Raw genomic sequence first — 17,742 nt, forward strand, 5'->3', positions numbered from 1 at the left:
AGGAGCCGGCCAAGTAGAAAACTACCATAGGCTACCGTCTGTTTTGGCGGGGTTTTTGCAGCTGGATGCCCTTCCTAACACCAGCCACTCTGCAGTGCGGACTATATATATTCATTGTTGTGTCTGGGGAGAGTAATTTTCTTTTTTATGCCTTATAATTTAACACACTCACCGGTAAAATTTCCACTTATTTCTTATTTTGAAAGTCAAAACTATTGAAAAGGTTGCAAAACGCAACGGAAATTTTAGGAAAATAAAAATAAAAAGCGGAAATTATACCGGTGAGTCTTTTAAAGTATAAGGCACAAAAAGAAAATGACTATCCCCTGACACAACAGAATATGCTTCAACACACGAACTCATAAAGAATCTTGCAAACCAAAGGTTTATGTTCAAAGTGGATCCGTCATTCATGCGTACCATCTTTGCTACATTCACCCATCTTTTGTTAAATTTTTCTGTAGATAAAACTTCCCTCTCTACTCTCACCTTCCTTTTCAAGTAATACTTAAAAAAGTTGATGAGAGGTAAGCCAGAATGGAAAGTATTTTCTCTAAGCCTTTCAAACGAGTCCACCATACACATTCTTTCGCCATAGCTACCACTACGATCAAAACTGCCTTGCCTTCCCGGTTAAAGAAAGGTGATGGGGCAATATTTACGATACACTCGGTTGACAACCAGACTCGTCCCACACGTGACAGCAGCTGTTCGACATAAGCCCACGGGTCTGAGATGGATAGATAATTCAAGGTATTTCAGCTATGGTTCTGTTATTTTTTGACATTCACCAAACTTCCATTATTAACAGTAGTATTGAAGTATGTATCATTTGCGTCACTAGACATATACAGAAGGGAAAAGCCAGCAGTCATCTGCGAATGAACATGTACCATGCTTTCGCTAATTGTTTTAGCTGCCAACACGTTCGTTACTCGTCGACCCTTTTGACATAGTGTCACAGCTGGAGGGAGAGAGAGAGGGATGCTCCAGTAGAGAACTCATTTGCAGCTGAAAAGGTTGGAGCAACAAGCTTACTTATTTTCTACTCAAGGTATAAGGCCCGAAATTATTTATGGTGGGGGGAGGGGGCAGTCCATTAGATAGACACAGTACGCAACTTAATTTATCGACCCCGAAAGGATGAAAGGCAAAGTCGACCTCGGCGGAATTTGAACTCAGAATGTAAAGGCAGACGTAATAGCGCTAAGCATTTTCGCCCGGCGTGATAACGTTTCTACCAGCTCGCCGCCTTCGAATATAATATATTGATGTAAGCTAAGGTAATCTCAAGGTATGTTTCGGAAAAGATGAACGCAAGGAATTGAGCTGGTGTAGCCAGTTCTGATGAAAAAAAGAAAAAGAGGGGGAAAAATGTGAAAACAACCGGCGGGTTGATTGGAACCTCGATAACCAGTCATCCGATTCCATTGCATTCTATGCTTTCATCGCGATTTTTTTTCCGATTTCATTCGATTTTATTTATTGTGAATTTTTAATCTAGATTTAAATTGTAACAATCATCATATGTTGTGGTGTCCATGTTTGTCCCCCTCTATGTACGTCTTTTATAGACAAATAAAGAAAATATAAGCTAAGGTAAACCTTTAAAAGCCGCATTAGATCTCGTTAGGCGGCGAGCTAGCAGAATCGTTAGCACGCCAAGCAAAATGCTTAGCGGCATTTCGTCCGTCTTTACCTTCTAAATTCAAATTCCACCGAGGTCGATTTTTGCATTTTATCCTTTCTTGATAAAATAAGTACCAGTTGAGTACTGGGGTCGATGTAATCCACTTATCCCCTCCCCTGAACTTGCTGGCTTTGTGCCAAAATATAAAACCAATATGTAATATTCCGTAAGAATGAACAGCAGTGGGACTCTAAAAACAACAGTACCAGGTTGCGTAAATCATTCTACGCTCGACGAATGAAGGCTGCTGCAGCATTATTTTTGATTCTTACAATGGAACTTTTGCAGCGATTAATTGAATTACTGAAGATGAAATACAAATAATTAGTTTCTTTTTGTTTGTATGTTTTGTCTTTACTCTAACACGATAACATGCCTTATCATTTCCAGTCATAATATATTCTCACAGAACTTAGAATTCTTTCTTCTAAACAAAACTTTTTATATTCTTTTAATCTTGCCGGCGTCTTTTAATTGTCGGATGGAAACATTTGCATTGATTTTTCATTATCCGGAATATTATTTCTATCTGGCGTTATTGTACACTAAAACTATAGTTAAAGCCTATCTCTAGTTACAGATGGTGAATTGTATAGAAGAGTTTTCATTGAAATTCAAACTGGTTAATTTCTGCAATGATGTAGCATGCTCGCGAGAAATAATCTCAATTGAAGAAGAAATTACCATTGCAAATGGGAAGAATTGTAATAAGGAAGCCTGAAATTAAAAAAAAAAACACTCCATACACAACTTGCATCAGGATATTTCAACAGCAAAAATAATTAAGCTATGTAATAAGGAAGAATAGTTCGTGCGTTCAATACCAAGTTCAGGTACCTGTTGGAAAGATGTATATTATGTTTCTTTTTTTTTTCGTTATGAACTAATAGGACAGGGTTTAAAATAAGTTTAATTATGAACAGTGAAGTGACGGCTATAATTCCCTTTTTATCACTTTATCTAAATGCAAATAATCTGGCTGTTGCCTGACAAGCAAGAACTAATAGGACAGGGTTTAAAATAAGTTTAATTATGAACAGTGAAGTGACGGCTATAATTCCCTTTTTATCACTTTATCTAAATGCAAATAATCTGGCTGTTGCCTGACAAGCAATGGCGACTTTTGGAATTATTGTACATTCTAAAGTTGAATATAAATATATTTAAGAAAAATAGGCTAGGGTTTCGAAGACAAAACAGTAAAATATACATATAATGATAGAATAGAATATATAGAACTTAATTATATAGATTTTTAATCTCCTATTACGCGTAATATATAAATATACGCAACACAAATATACAAGCAAATATACACAAACACATACATGAATATCATCACCGTGGCTTTCGATCATTGCTTTAATTTCCCAACATGACATGCAACAAGTGTATTAGTCCATTAATCATGTTCTTTAGCGATGTTTCAAGTCATTTCGGAATGTTGCTATTTACTGTCATTCAAGTTTAGAGTATTCTATTTTAGTTTCATATTCGCAATCAGCAAGGAATGGGAAATGAAAGTGGAGTAAGGGTAAGCTCTAAGAGTATCGGGTTCAGTTTGTCTTGCCACAGCTCTGTTAAATATATATTTCAATCAATCATAATGCCACATATGTAAAGCGGCAGAAAGGAAATACATGATAAATCGTGAATAACTTAAGAGACATGAATTTATGCTTCACTATAGGTAAATTATATTTTAGATCACGACAGATGCTGTTGGCAGATCTTTCCCAGACACACGTACGACAATACCGGAAGTAAGTTTTCTTAATCTAATCATCACGACTTGGAAATATAATAATACAAATCTATTTCTGCACAAGATCCCAATGCAAAGGAAATTCCAGTTCTCCAGCTTTCTTTCGTTTCTGTTTTACTCTTATTGTCAATCTTCACGATTATTATTATAGTAAATTCCCATCAGTCTCACTTGTTTGACATTGATATTTGTCGAAACCGAAAGTACGAAAGCAATCCATAAAAACAAAACCAACCAACAGCACTCACTTGAAAGAAGTATCGAGAAGTGTTAAGCCCTCATCAATCAATTAAATCAGTCAATTTACTTGGTTTATTTAAGACAATACATAATAGGACAATATTAGAGATGTATATCGATGAAAAAAAAAAAGGTGTATTAAAATTAAAAACAGAAAAAAGAAAACGAAATTTACTCTGGAATGGCTTGTAAAGGCATCATATCGAAAGTGTCTCATATAAAATAAAAACGAACAGTGAATGTTATCGTAGGATTACATGATTCACATTCTCATCAGAATTCCGAGAAGAATCTTGCGTTTCAGCAAATGCTACTTATCTGCACAGTATTGTAGGTACTTATCTATATATTATTTCTATAAATCTACTGGAAATCACTAAGTGTGTATGTAAACAGAAAGAAATGATGTCCGACCAATTCGACTTAGGCATCCCCAAATAAAATTATACGTGTACTCACACATATCCATCCACTCACAAACATATGTATGTATGTATGTATGCAGACACATACACACACGCGCACAAATAAACACATATGCGTAACTGTATGTGCAAATATATATGTCTGTAGGTGCCTGCAGCGTGTGTTGTATATGAGTATGTGCGCGCGTGGATGTGTGTATACATGAACCAGTATCCAGACAACACTTAATAGTTGTTCGCTCTGACCACAAGCGCTACAAAGACCAAGATGAAATAATCATTAAGAACACTTTAATTAGCCACTGTTTAAGTCTTTAAGAGTTATATTTAAAGACCTATCGGCTTTCGATCAGTAAAACCAGACAAGATAAACCAAAAAAGAATTTAAGATCGATAAGTGAACGGCATAAGTTTAAACGATGAATAATTCTTTCTAATTTTGGCACAAGGCCAGCAATTTTAAGGGGAAAAGAATTTCGATTACATTGATCCCAGCACTAAACTGGTACTTTATTTTAACGACACCGAAAACATAAAAGACAAAGTCGACCTCGGCAGCACTTGAAATAAAAACGTAGATAGACAAATGAAAATAAAGTTATAGATACCTGATTTTCTTTTCTTATTCTTTCTCGGTATTCCGTTTAGAGTCACGACTTGATTAATTATTCCTTACATTTTGGTAATCCAGTGCAAAGTCACTTGATGCCATTCCCCCCATGCCCTGTTAATATGTTCACCGCAGGGTATTCTGTTTTTTTTTTCTTCTGTGAAATAAAACTATCACGTGACAATTACCATAGCCTCAACTCTATAACAACATAATTTCATTGTAGTGAAACCCTGTTTTTCACCAGCATCGTACAAAACATATCTCGAGATGAATGACTCACAATTTTTTTTGTTTTTGTTATTAGCTTTATCTCGACTCCACTTTGTGCGCTCGTTTCTACGAAAGCCGGCTGCTGAATGTCGCACTTAAGTTATATATGTGTATATATAAATGCTGTGGAAACTACACTTCATATTGTAACAGTCCTGTTTGACCCGAAGCGCAATTAAAATTTACACTTCTTAGGTCAATAATTCACATCTATATTTATATATATATATATATTTCTACATATATATATAATGTGTGTGTTCATAAGCATTTCAGTTCAACTTGACATTTGACAACATCGCCCACTCACGTAGTGCTTCGGTAGAAAACATTTATAGCTCTACGTACCAACCAGCCAGTCCCGCCCATGAATTGTTTCAGACAGTTTGTAATTGCTTGTAGGTTCTTCACCTAATGAAAATTATAATGTTTTAACGGAATTTTCATCCAACAAAACCACTTCTGTGACTCTAGTCAACGTCTCTGCACTTCAGTTGGTGTTTAGCCTCATTGTGACTGCTACTATTAAAATTAGTCAGTTTGGCAATATTGGAGGATTTCTGCTCGTAAACTTCGTGTAAACTTGCATGCGCGCACACACACACACATACATATATATATATATATATATACATATTTATATATACACATATATCCCGAATTGTTAGGACGTGGGGCAAAATGCTTAGCAGCATTTTGTTTTCTGTTCTGAGTTCGAATTCTAGTGAAGGGTCGATGTAATCGACTTACCCCAACCTTCGATCTTACTGGCCTCGTGCCAAAATTTGAAACGAATACTCCTTCCGACAGTCAGCGCTAATGGTGCATATACACACACTCACGTATATATAGTAGTACCTCACTTTACAAGACTTCAGTTTTACGAATTTTATGTTTTGAAGTAGAAGATCCAAATTTTCTACTACCATATCAAATGCTTCTGCATATTACCGAGAAATTTATAGAGAGCGAAAAAAAAAAAAGCTTCTTCTAAAGCAAACAACTCTAGACTTGTGTTTTTAAAAAAAGAAATCTAGAAGTCCGTCTACGAGTGCTTGTGAATCGGCGATTGCATCTACAAGCAATGATGTGCGCAAGTCTAGTGTGAGTAAAAGTGATTCAGAAAATGATTATAATAAAAATATTTTTACTATAAATATTCTTTACATTCTACTGTTTTCTTGCCATTTATTATACGAGGTTTATAAATTTTATAGCTAAAATATTTTTCTGGAAACGAATTACGATTTATAACATTGCTACTATGGGAAATTATTGCTTTGCTTTACGAGCAGTATCCGGGAACAAGTTAACTCGTATATTGAGGCATTGCTGTATATATATATATATATATATATATATATATATATATACCGGAGTAAGCACATAGATGTGAAACAAGGTGGAAAAAAGAGTACTCAAATACCAGAGGTAGAGTAATATGCTTTATTTAAAAGCAGCAGAAATATAACAGAAATATAACATTTCGTTAAAACTGTCCGACGAACGGGAACGTGAAACTCTGAGTCACAGCTTTTGTCATATTTCTGCTGCTTTTAAATAAAGTATATATATATATATACAGGGTGGCCCAAGATTATTCAAAGAAGAGTAGGTCAGACTGCAGAGAACGATGCAAACTCTGCACCAAGCATGCTGGAATTCGACCTGTTTGAACCTGACTTTTTGGTTTGTTGATACGTCTGTGGTGATAACCAGATAGGATTTTTATCTTAATAACTGTTTCGCAAGTGTAATTTTGTAATTTCACCGATTTTTATCTGAGCAATAATGAATAATGCACGTATTGTGTTAGATATTTATATTAAACATACATACAAACACATATATATATGTGTGGGTGTGTATGTCTATTCATATATGTGCTTGTGTGTGTGTATACATATATATATATATATATATATATATATATACACACACACACAAGCATACATATGAATATATATATATATATATATATATATATACACACACACAAGCATACATATGAATATATATATATATATATATATATATATATATATATATATATATATACACACACACACAAGCATACATATGAATATATATATATATATATATAATCACATGCATACATATAGATGTGAAGAGGAAATGTAGGAAGGAAGATAACGAGATAGAAGGGAAAGAAAGAGAGGAGTTAAAGAAACACTCATAAGTGGCAGATATAATGAGAATGGGTCAAGCAAAAAAACTAATGAAAGAGAAAGGGAGGAAAAGTAAGAGGGAGACGAATAAACACTACACTAGAGGCTGTTAAGAATGGTTTTCTTCTTACATCAATAACACAGATTCTACACACGCACGTACAACCAAGTATACATACGCACAGTAGTAATATCTGTCACACAACATAGCGGGAATTAACTGAGTTAAAATTGAATCAGCCTCTTCAATTTACTGACAACATAATCTTCATTAATATAGACTTATCCTAGGCTAAGTACAAATATCTTAAATTTTAAGAGGGAGTCAAAAGGGAATTTTGTTTTGACGTTCATTACTTTACTAAAGATAATTGAAAATTCGCATAAATGGTGTGGTATCGCCACGTGCTGGAATCGAAACCGAATTGGAGTATCTAAATTTGGGGAGTAGAGTGGAGGCTTATTTCTTACTTTATAGCGCTCATATCTTACTAAGATACATTAAAAGTGCGAACAAGTGATCTGATGCCGCCACGTAGCGGAATCGAAATCGAATCGAAATATCTACATTTTTGGAGCTTGCTTCTTATTTTACAGCGCTCATATCAGATTAAGACACATTAAAATGCCAAGTGTCACAGGACCCCTACGGGAAGCAATATGTCCGACGTTTATTACTATTAAGAATATCATTAGATTGTTAAATAAAATGAGATGATAAGCACGATTAAATATTATTTATCTGAGACCAGTGCTGATGTTATTGCCATTAAATGTCGCTGGGACTTATTTACTTTAGAGTAATGATAATTATAGAATAATCCCAAGAATTCAAGAAAATAGCGATGGTCTCCGGTGACATGAATCAAGTCAGCATAAAGCATATTAAGTGAAGTGTTTCGGTTGATGTAGGAGACGGGATAGTTGAGTGGATCAGATAATAAAACATGTAATTTGTCATGAGTTCGAATTCTTAACATTTATTTCGTTTTGCTCTTCTGGGCCAGATCTTTCTCAGACACACGCACCATTAGACCGGAAATAAGCCTTCTTAATTCCACTATCATGACTCGGAAATGTAATAATACGAATCTGCTCTTGGGTGGGCAGGATCAATTCACTTAGCTCTGTAATGACTTCAATGAGCCGATGTGTGGTTTCCATTTTTGCTTGAAATAGCAACAAACTCTATCTCGATTTCTTTATTACCCACAAGGGGCTATACAAAGAATGTTACATGGACAAACACAAAGACAAACTCGGAGAATTAAAAATATAAAAGAAGATGAAATAGAAAAAATTAAAACAAACAAATGATAATATCATGAGAAGCATATAAAATGAGGCACAATGCCCACCCGATCCCCGAAATCGAGTGGTTACATTTGGACAGTTTTTTCTCTTTTTTTTTTCTCATTCTTTTTCACAACACATTCTCGACCGTTTTTTCTCAACATATTCTCAAAAAAAATCACAATTTTCTTCTTAACAGAAATAGTTCACATTTTTTCCACCAAAATAATAGCAAGAAACTATCTCCTACTAATCACGTACTACTGCTTTTAGAAAGAAAATAGAAGGAAATAGAGAATCATGAAACCATGCACTACAGAAAATATGGCATGGCCAGTGATGGAACGCATTCGATCATAGGCCAATATTCGCATTCATATTCTCATCAAAATATGAAATTTTGCGAATCACCAAGTGCTACACATTGTACAGTATTGTAGATACTTGTGGCTGAGTGGTTAAGAAGCTCACTTTGGTACCACACGGTTTCTGGTTCAGTCCTACTGTGTAGCATCTTCTACTACAGTTCAAGACCCACCAGTGCCTTTTGAGTATATTTGGTAAACGAAAACTGTGTGGAAGCCTGTTGTATATAGGTGTGTGAGAGTGTGTGTGTGTGTCTGTGTTTATCACCACCCACCACCACTTGTCAATCGGTCGTGATATATTTACGTCCCGTACTTAGCGGTTCAGCAATAGAGATATGTGTATGCGTATCTGTTTGTCTCCCCGCTGCTTGAAAACTGGTGTCGGTTTGTTTATGCCTCCGTAACATAGCGGTTCGTCAACAGAAACGGACTTAATAAATGAATATTCGGGTCAATTTGTTCGACTAAACGGATCTTTTCGGTTTGAACGGCAGTTTTTTCTAGTGGTGTCATATGAAATTGTCACCCATAATTATGACCCTAGTATCGATCTATTGCATTTCAATCTGTTTTAGGGTTAGGGTTAGGGGTGGGGGAAGGGTATATTCTTTTTGCTTCACAAATGTAAATAAACTCAATCTGTTTCTTAAACGAGGGACATATTCATACGGCACAGAATGTTTTTTTACCTCAATAGACGTCAGTGATTGGTTGAAATTGCAGAAATTGAAGAAAAAAAACAACAAATATCTTGCAAACTATAGAATTTTCTCAATAAAGCAAAGAGAAAAAGATGTTTTATAAACACATTCTACCAGTATACGAAGTTAAAAATTTTTTAGTTACCTAGAAATTATATTAAAAACTGCCGTTCAAACCGAAAAGATCCGACTAACTGTCCAATAGGAAGTCCCTGACTGAAACTAATAAAAGGATAACTAAATCATGGACTAACACTGAACTATTTCTTGAATTCCTAGTGAGAAATTGATGGAAGGAGGGGAGGGAGATTGTGTGCCATGGATGCCTTTCCTCCAAAACACATTAGAGGCTGAGACGAAGTGAAATGATACCACCCAGGAATCGAAACTGCGTCGCGGATTCGGTTTGGCAGGAAATTCTTTTATCTTTTACTTGTTTCAGTCATTGGACTGAGGCCATGCTGGGCTAACGCCTTCCGGAGTTTAGTCAAACAAGTCTTCCTCAGTACTTAATTTTTAAAGTCCGGCAGTCACTGTCGCTGAACTGCTAAATTATGGGGACGTAAACAAACCAGCACGGGTTAGCAAGTGGCGTGGATGGGGGAGAAAATAAACGCAAACACAAAGACTCTCGTACCCCTACACACACATATACACACACAGGGTGGCCCAAAAGTATGTTTACAGTTATCATGTAGGTACTTTAAATTTCTTTTAAAACATTTTATTACATTTACATTTCTATATTACACCCTGTATATAAACCCCCTATACGCGCGCGCACACACATACATACACACACATCTATCTCGATATACACACACACTACAGGTTCTACACATTTTCCGTCAACCAAATTCATTTAAAAGGCATAGGCCGACCTGCAGCTATAGCAGAAGTTACGTATCTAGGTGTCGCGAAGTAGGACGGAACGCAAAACTCCGTGGTTTCAACGCGAACTTCTTTACCACACAGCCATTCTTGCCTCTATTGTCTATTTCCTTGCCTTCTTTCTTTGGTTTTTTTTTTTTATACACAAAACATTTTTTACTTCTGCGACCAAGAAATAGAGACCACCTAATGTTTCAATGTACATCACTAGCCTGAGTATGGAAGGCTGGATGGACTTAAATCATAAACGTTAATTAGGACCTGTGTAGGTGGCAAATAGAGACGAAAATATTGGAGTTGTGCATAAATAGGTATTTACTTAAAAGATAAAATGATATATCCAAGTGTGGTAGGAGGAATATATTCCGTCTACTCTCACCATTGCCCACAATCAGTGAAAGTAAGTATTGCCAACTAAAGTGAATGTATGAATTAACTCTACACTCACCTCTCTCTCTCTCATACGCTTATATATATATATACATATATATACATATATCCATACATACATACATAGATAAATATATCCATCCGTACACGTATACATAAATACATATATAAAAATAATAATTACACACACACACACACACACATATATATATATATACATATATATATGCTTATATATATACCTACATACATATATATACATACATACATACACACACATATGTGTGTGTATATATATATATATATATATATATATATATATATACACACATATATACATACGTACATATACACACACACATATACACACACACACATATATACATACATATATACATAGGCATGTGTTTGTGTGGCTTTACTCCGAAGTTATAACCATAACTATTTTTTTTCTGTACATGAACTGAAGTATTTTATAAGAAGTTGCCAGGTGTCACCGCTATTAAAAAGATGGAAATAAAGAAATCTGGCTGGCATCTGTACAAAATACCTCAGCTGATTTCAAGACAGATTCCTTATGTCTTGCCGCCAAAGTCAACTTGTTTAACAATGTCTGCCAAAACACCGCGAGGAATACTTATTCAATTGGTTGGTTCATTTAGTCACGTACGAGACTGATGTGAATGATTTCCAACATTAAAAACGGTATCCATTTTAGTGCTTTAAACCACACACACACACACAGCCAAAAACATACATGCATGCATACATATATACATACAAACATACATAGATAAATACATACATATGTGTGTGTGTGTTTGTGTATAAAACATATACATAAATCGCATGAGAAAATGTAGCATACCAATGTATGTATTTTAACTATAATTATGGTGCAGCTATGGCTGTGTGGTAAGAAGCTTGCTTTCCAACTATATGGTTGTGGGTTCAGTCCCCACTGCATGACACCTTCGGCTACTATCCTCTACTATAATTCCGTATCGATCAAACCCTTCTTAGTGTAGTCAGAAGATAGAAACTGAAAGAAGTCCTGCGCGTGCGCGTAAATATATATATACATAGATATATATGTATATATATATATATATATATTATATATATAATATATATATATACATACATGCACACACACATGTGTGTGTGTTTATTTGTCCTCCACCGCCGTTTGATAAACGGTTTTGGTTTGTTATGTCCCCGTAACTTTTGGTTCGTCGAAAGACACCGACAGAATAGCTACCGGGCTTATAAAAAATGTAATGGGGGTCAATCTTCTCAGCTAAAACCCTTCGAGGCGACGCTCGAACATGGCTGCAGTCCAATGATTAAAACGCATAAACAATGAAGTATACATGAGCAAACTAAATCTTCTGTCTGCATGTGCGCGCATATATATATATATATATTATATATATAATATATATATATATAATATATATATATATATATATATATACAAATTGAGATAGGAGTTGTAAATGCAACCCTCCATGGGATAACATATATCCAATATACTGCTAGTGAAGTACCCAACAAAGTTAATACATAAATGTTAAGGATTGCGATGCAATCAATTCATTTACTGTATTATATGGGCAAAGGTAAAATGATTTACCACAAATTACTAATACAAGATAAGAAAATGGAGAAATACATCTAAATCAAACATCAATTACCAGATAATACTCCATCACATACTTTATTAAACCACCACATAAGAGACTGTAGGGTTAAACATAAAAAAAGCAGAACAAATCAGTGTACACAAAGGAATGTACATAAAAAAGTGTACATAAAAGAGTAATGTTGTATAATAAGTAGAATATATATAAAAAAGAGAATATAAATATAAGTAAATATAAATATAAGTATAGATTACATCTTACAGCTGTTTCGGCCATGTAGATAAGTATGTCTCATTTTACCAATATTAGCCTTTTATGGTAGGTCAATATATAGATATAAATGAGACATTTATACAACATTACTGTTTTATGTACACTTTTTTATGTACATTCCTTTATGTACACTGATTTGTTCTGCTTTTTTATGTTTAACCCTACAGTCTCTTATGTGGTGGTTTAATAAAGTATGTGATTGAGTATTATATGGTAATTGATATTTGATTTAGATGTATTTCTCCATTTTCTTATCTTATCTTATATATATATATATATATATATATATATATATTATATATATATATATCTTGCTCCCGACCACACGGTTCCAGGTTCAGTCCCACTGCGTGACACCTTGGCAAGTGTCTTCTACTACAGCGTTGCGCCGACCAAAGCCTTGTGAGTGGATTTGATAGACGGACACTGAAAAAAGCCCGTCGTATATATATATATATATATATATATATATATATATATATATATATATTATATGTTTGTGTGTCTGTGTTTGTCCCCCTACCATCGCTTGACAACTGATGTTGGTGTGTTTACGTCCCCGTAAAATGAGACCAATAGAATAAGTACTAGGCTTACAAAGAATAAGTCCTGGGGTCAATTTGTTCGACTGCATGACATCGTAGAAAATAAAAAGAAATAATTTTCGAAGAGTACCAGTCTCCATATTCTCTAGCATTAGAATTATTGTACGCGCGTGCACACACACACACACACACGCCTGCCTGCCTGCCTATTAATTTATGTATGTATGTACCTGTCTATTTAGCTAGCTAGCTAGATAGATAGATAGCTTTACGTGAAGAATACAGAGAAGTAGAAAGCCGCTGTGAGAATCACAAACAGAACCGGAAGCCACACATTTGTACATGTTCCTGACGGCATGTATAACCGAGATAAACTTAGGGTAAATGTCAAAGATTCATTTCCTGATTGAAACCCTTTCCTTTACGGCCCTTTACATTATTTGCTTGCATCTCTGTCAAACCAACGTTTGATTAATGAGAAATAGCAGCGAAATCTCCGTCAACTCACAATAGAAGGACACTCTGGGCAGTGTCGTCCTAGATACACTATCTCTGGAAATCAAACGTGAAGATCACGTTGGAGCGCCAAGAATGACATCGTAGAGTACCTATTTCTTTATTACCCACAAGGGGCCAAACACAGAGGGGACAAACAAGGACAGACACAGGTTTAAGTCGATTACATCGACCCCAGTGCGTAACTGGTACTTAATTTATCGACCCCGAAAGGATGAAAGGCAAAGTCGACCTCGGCGGAATTTGAACTCACAACGTAACGCAGACGAAATACCTATTTCTTTATTACCCACAAGGGGCCAAACACAGAGGGGACAAACAAGGACAGACACAGGTTTAAGTCGATTACATCGACCCCAGTGCGTAACTGGTACTTAATTTATCGACCCCGAAAGGATGAAAGGCAAAGTCGACCTCGGCGGAATTTGAACTCACAACGTAACGCAGACGAAATACCTATTTCTTTATTACCCACAAGGGGCCAAACACAGAGGGGACAAACAAGGACAGACACAGGTATTAAGTCGATTACATCGACCCCAGTGCGTAACTGGTACTTAATTTATCGACCCCGAAAGGATGAAAGGCAAAGTCGACCTCGGCGGAATTTGAACTCACAACGTAACGCAGACGAAATACTGCTAAGCATTTCGCCCGGCGTGCTAACGTTTCTGCCAGCTCGCCACCTTCGTAGAGTACCCCGACTTGTTGAGGGTTGTTTCTAGACAGTATTGACGAGCAACCTATTTGTAAGTTTTCTTTGCGTTAAGAGCTCGATCTGGTTTCAATCCATAGTTAAAACTAATTAAATTCTTCTCTGTTGCTTATATCCCTGAGAAATGCATTCACTATGCCCTATGCAAACTCTCGTCTTTGCACGTACGTATATGCATATGCATGTTTATAATACACTCCCTATTTTTAGGTCACTTTAAAGAAAAACCTTTGATTCAAAAACACTCGATATAGACTCGATATTTGGAATGACCAATTTTAAATAATGTTGGATATTACTCACAAAGTATTGGAATCTTACATGTATACCGTTCTGCCTGAAAAATGGATCTACAAATTCAATATCCCGACATATCTCACATCTATTTTCTTTCCTCCATCTCACTCTCTATTTTGTATCATATCTAAATTAAATGTTACTTAACTATCCTCTCACATAGTCTCCGATGAAGGGATATAATAAATATCCTGGAAACAGCTGTAAGACCTTCTGTCTATAAAAGGCTATAAACTCAGCTTTGGTTTTTTATCTCATTACGAAAAAAAGTTTTGAATCTTTTCGGTTTGAACGGCAGTTTTTAACATAATTTCTAGGTAACTAAAAAATTTTAAACTTCGTATACTGGTAGAATGTGTTTATAAAACATCTTTTTCTCTTGGCTTTATTGAGAAAATTCTATAGTTTGTAAGATATTTCTTGTTTTTTTTCTTCAATTTCTGCAATTTCAACCAATCAATGACGTCCATTGAGGTAAACAACATTCTGTGCCGTATGAATATATCCCTCGTTTAAGAAACAGATTGGGTTTATTTACATTTGTGAAGAAAAAAAGATACCCTTCCTCCCACTCCTAATCCTAACTAACCTTAACCCTAAAATAGATTGAAATGCAATAGATCGATACTAGGGTTATAGTTATGGGTGACAATTTCATATGACACCGCTAGAAAAAACTGCCGTTTAAACCGAAAAGATCCAAATATTTATATTCATGTATATGAGTTTCGAGGATATTCAAGGAGATAGGTTTGTTGATTACATGGACCCCAGTAAGTGCTCTACTGGTACTTATTTTATCAACCTCTGACGGATGAAGGCAAAGTCGACCTCGGCGGAATTTGAACTCACAACGTAACGCAGACGAAATACTGCTAAGCATTTCGCCCGGCGTGCTAACGTTTCTGCCAGCTCGCCACCTTCGTAGAGTACCCCGACTTGTTGAGGGTTGTTTCTAGACAGTATTGACGAGCAACCTATTTGTAAGTTTTCTTTGCGTTAAGAGCTCGATTGGTTTCAATCCATAGTTAAAACTAATTAAATTCTTCTCTGTTGCTTATATCCCTGAGAAATGCATTCACTATGCCCTATGCAAACTCTCGTCTTTGCACGTACGTATATGCATATGCATGTTTATAATACACTCCCTATTTTTAGGTCACTTTAAAGAAAAACCTTTGATTCAAAAACACTCGATATAGACTCGATATTTGGAATGACCAATTTTAAATAATGTTGGATATTACTCACAAAGTATTGGAATCTTACATGTATACCGTTCTGCCTGAAAAATGGATCTACAAATTCAATATCCCGACATATCTCACATCTATTTTCTTTCCTCCATCTCACTCTCTATTTTGTATCATATCTAAATTAAATGTTACTTAACTATCCTCTCACATAGTCTCCGATGAAGGGATATAATAAATATCCTGGAAACAGCTGTAAGACCTTCTGTCTATAAAAGGCTATAAACTCAGCTTTGGTTTTTTATCTCATTACGAAAAAAAGTTTTGAATCTTTTCGGTTTGAACGGCAGTTTTTAACATAATTCTAGGTAACTAAAAAATTTTAAACTTCGTATACTGGTAGAATGGTTTATAAAACATCTTTTTCTCTTGGCTTTATTGAGAAAATTCTATAGTTTGTAAGATATTTCTTGTTTTTTTTCTTCATTTCTGCAATTTCAACCAATCAATGACGTCCATTGAGGTAAACAACATTCTGTGCCGTATGAATATATCCCTCGTTTAAGAAACAGATTGGGTTTATTTACATTTGTGAAGAAAAAAAGATACCCTTCCTCCCACTCCTAATCCTAACTAACCTTAACCCTAAAATAGATTGAAATGCAATAGATCGATACTAGGGTTATAGTTATGGGTGACAATTTCATATGACACCGCTAGAAAAAACTGCCGTTTAAACCGAAAAGATCCAAATATTTATATTCATGTATATGAGTTTCGAGGATATTCAAGGAGATAGGTTTGTTGATTACATGGACCCCAGTAAGTGCTCTACTGGTACTTATTTTATCAACCTCTGACGGATGAAAGGCAAAGTCGACCTCGACGAAATTTGAACTCAGAACGTAATGATAGAGAAAATGCCACTAAGCATTTAACGGTTCTCTTACTTTACCGCCTTATGTGAATTTATATATATATTTATTTACTACCCACAAGGGGCCAAACACAGAGGGGACAAACAAGGACAGAAAAAGTGATTAAGTTGATTATATCTACCCGAGTGCGTAACTGGTACTTAATTTATCGATCCCGAAAGGATGAAAGGCAAAGTCGACCTCGGCGGAATTTGAACTCAGAACGTAACGGCAGACGAAATACGGCTACGCATTTCGCCCGGCGTGCTAACGATTCTGCCAGCTCGCCGCCTTCCTTATGTGAATTTATATATTCAACTTTCGAAGCAGCTATACATTTGTACACATTTACATATCAACCGTGTGTATTTCTATTTAAAAAAAAGAATAGTGACTTATTGAGACTCACTTTACCATCGAATACCCCTTCCCTTCCCTCAGTTGCAGTCTGGGAGTGACGGGTTCTAACGACAGGCTGTGATTTGTAATCAAGCCGTTCAAATAACGCTCTATAATTACCGTATGTTTGTTTCTGTGTGTGTGTCTGTATGTGTGTGTATTTTATCTAATGATTTAGTTTCGTGTGTTTTCGCCTTATAACCGAAGAATGCTGTGCTTTATTTGCATTTCATAGTTCATTGACAAGTTAATTAAAGCGTGCCTGAAGTAACTTCTTTCGTTCCAGGTTGAGACGGAGCCAAAAATTGAGAGCAACACTTCCAAACATGTAACTTTATCATCTCCAACAACACTAGCGTGTTCTGTAGCGATATAATGGTTTCTATTGGACGGCATATATACATAT

The 17,742-nt window shown here is 35.5% G+C and overlaps 1 protein-coding gene across 2 annotated transcripts in view; it reads right to left on the reverse strand.

Annotated features, from left to right (window-relative positions):
* Positions 1 to 17,742, reverse strand: part of LOC115213432 — a 353,772-nt gene that overhangs the window by 146,466 nt on the left and 189,564 nt on the right. Inside the window, exon 1 of one of the 2 annotated variants that reach the window (XM_029782406.2) lies at positions 4,729 to 5,113. The exons of the other annotated variant lie outside the window; for it this stretch is intronic. The gene's annotated coding sequence lies outside the window, so the exon portion shown is untranslated. Of the gene's footprint in view, positions 1 to 4,728; positions 5,114 to 17,742 lie in introns of those variants that run through there. 2 annotated transcript variants of the gene reach the window in all.

Source organism: Octopus sinensis, linkage group LG6 (assembly GCF_006345805.1).
Source record: "Octopus sinensis linkage group LG6, ASM634580v1, whole genome shotgun sequence".
In the NCBI taxonomy this organism is placed as follows: domain Eukaryota; kingdom Metazoa; phylum Mollusca; class Cephalopoda; order Octopoda; family Octopodidae; genus Octopus; species Octopus sinensis.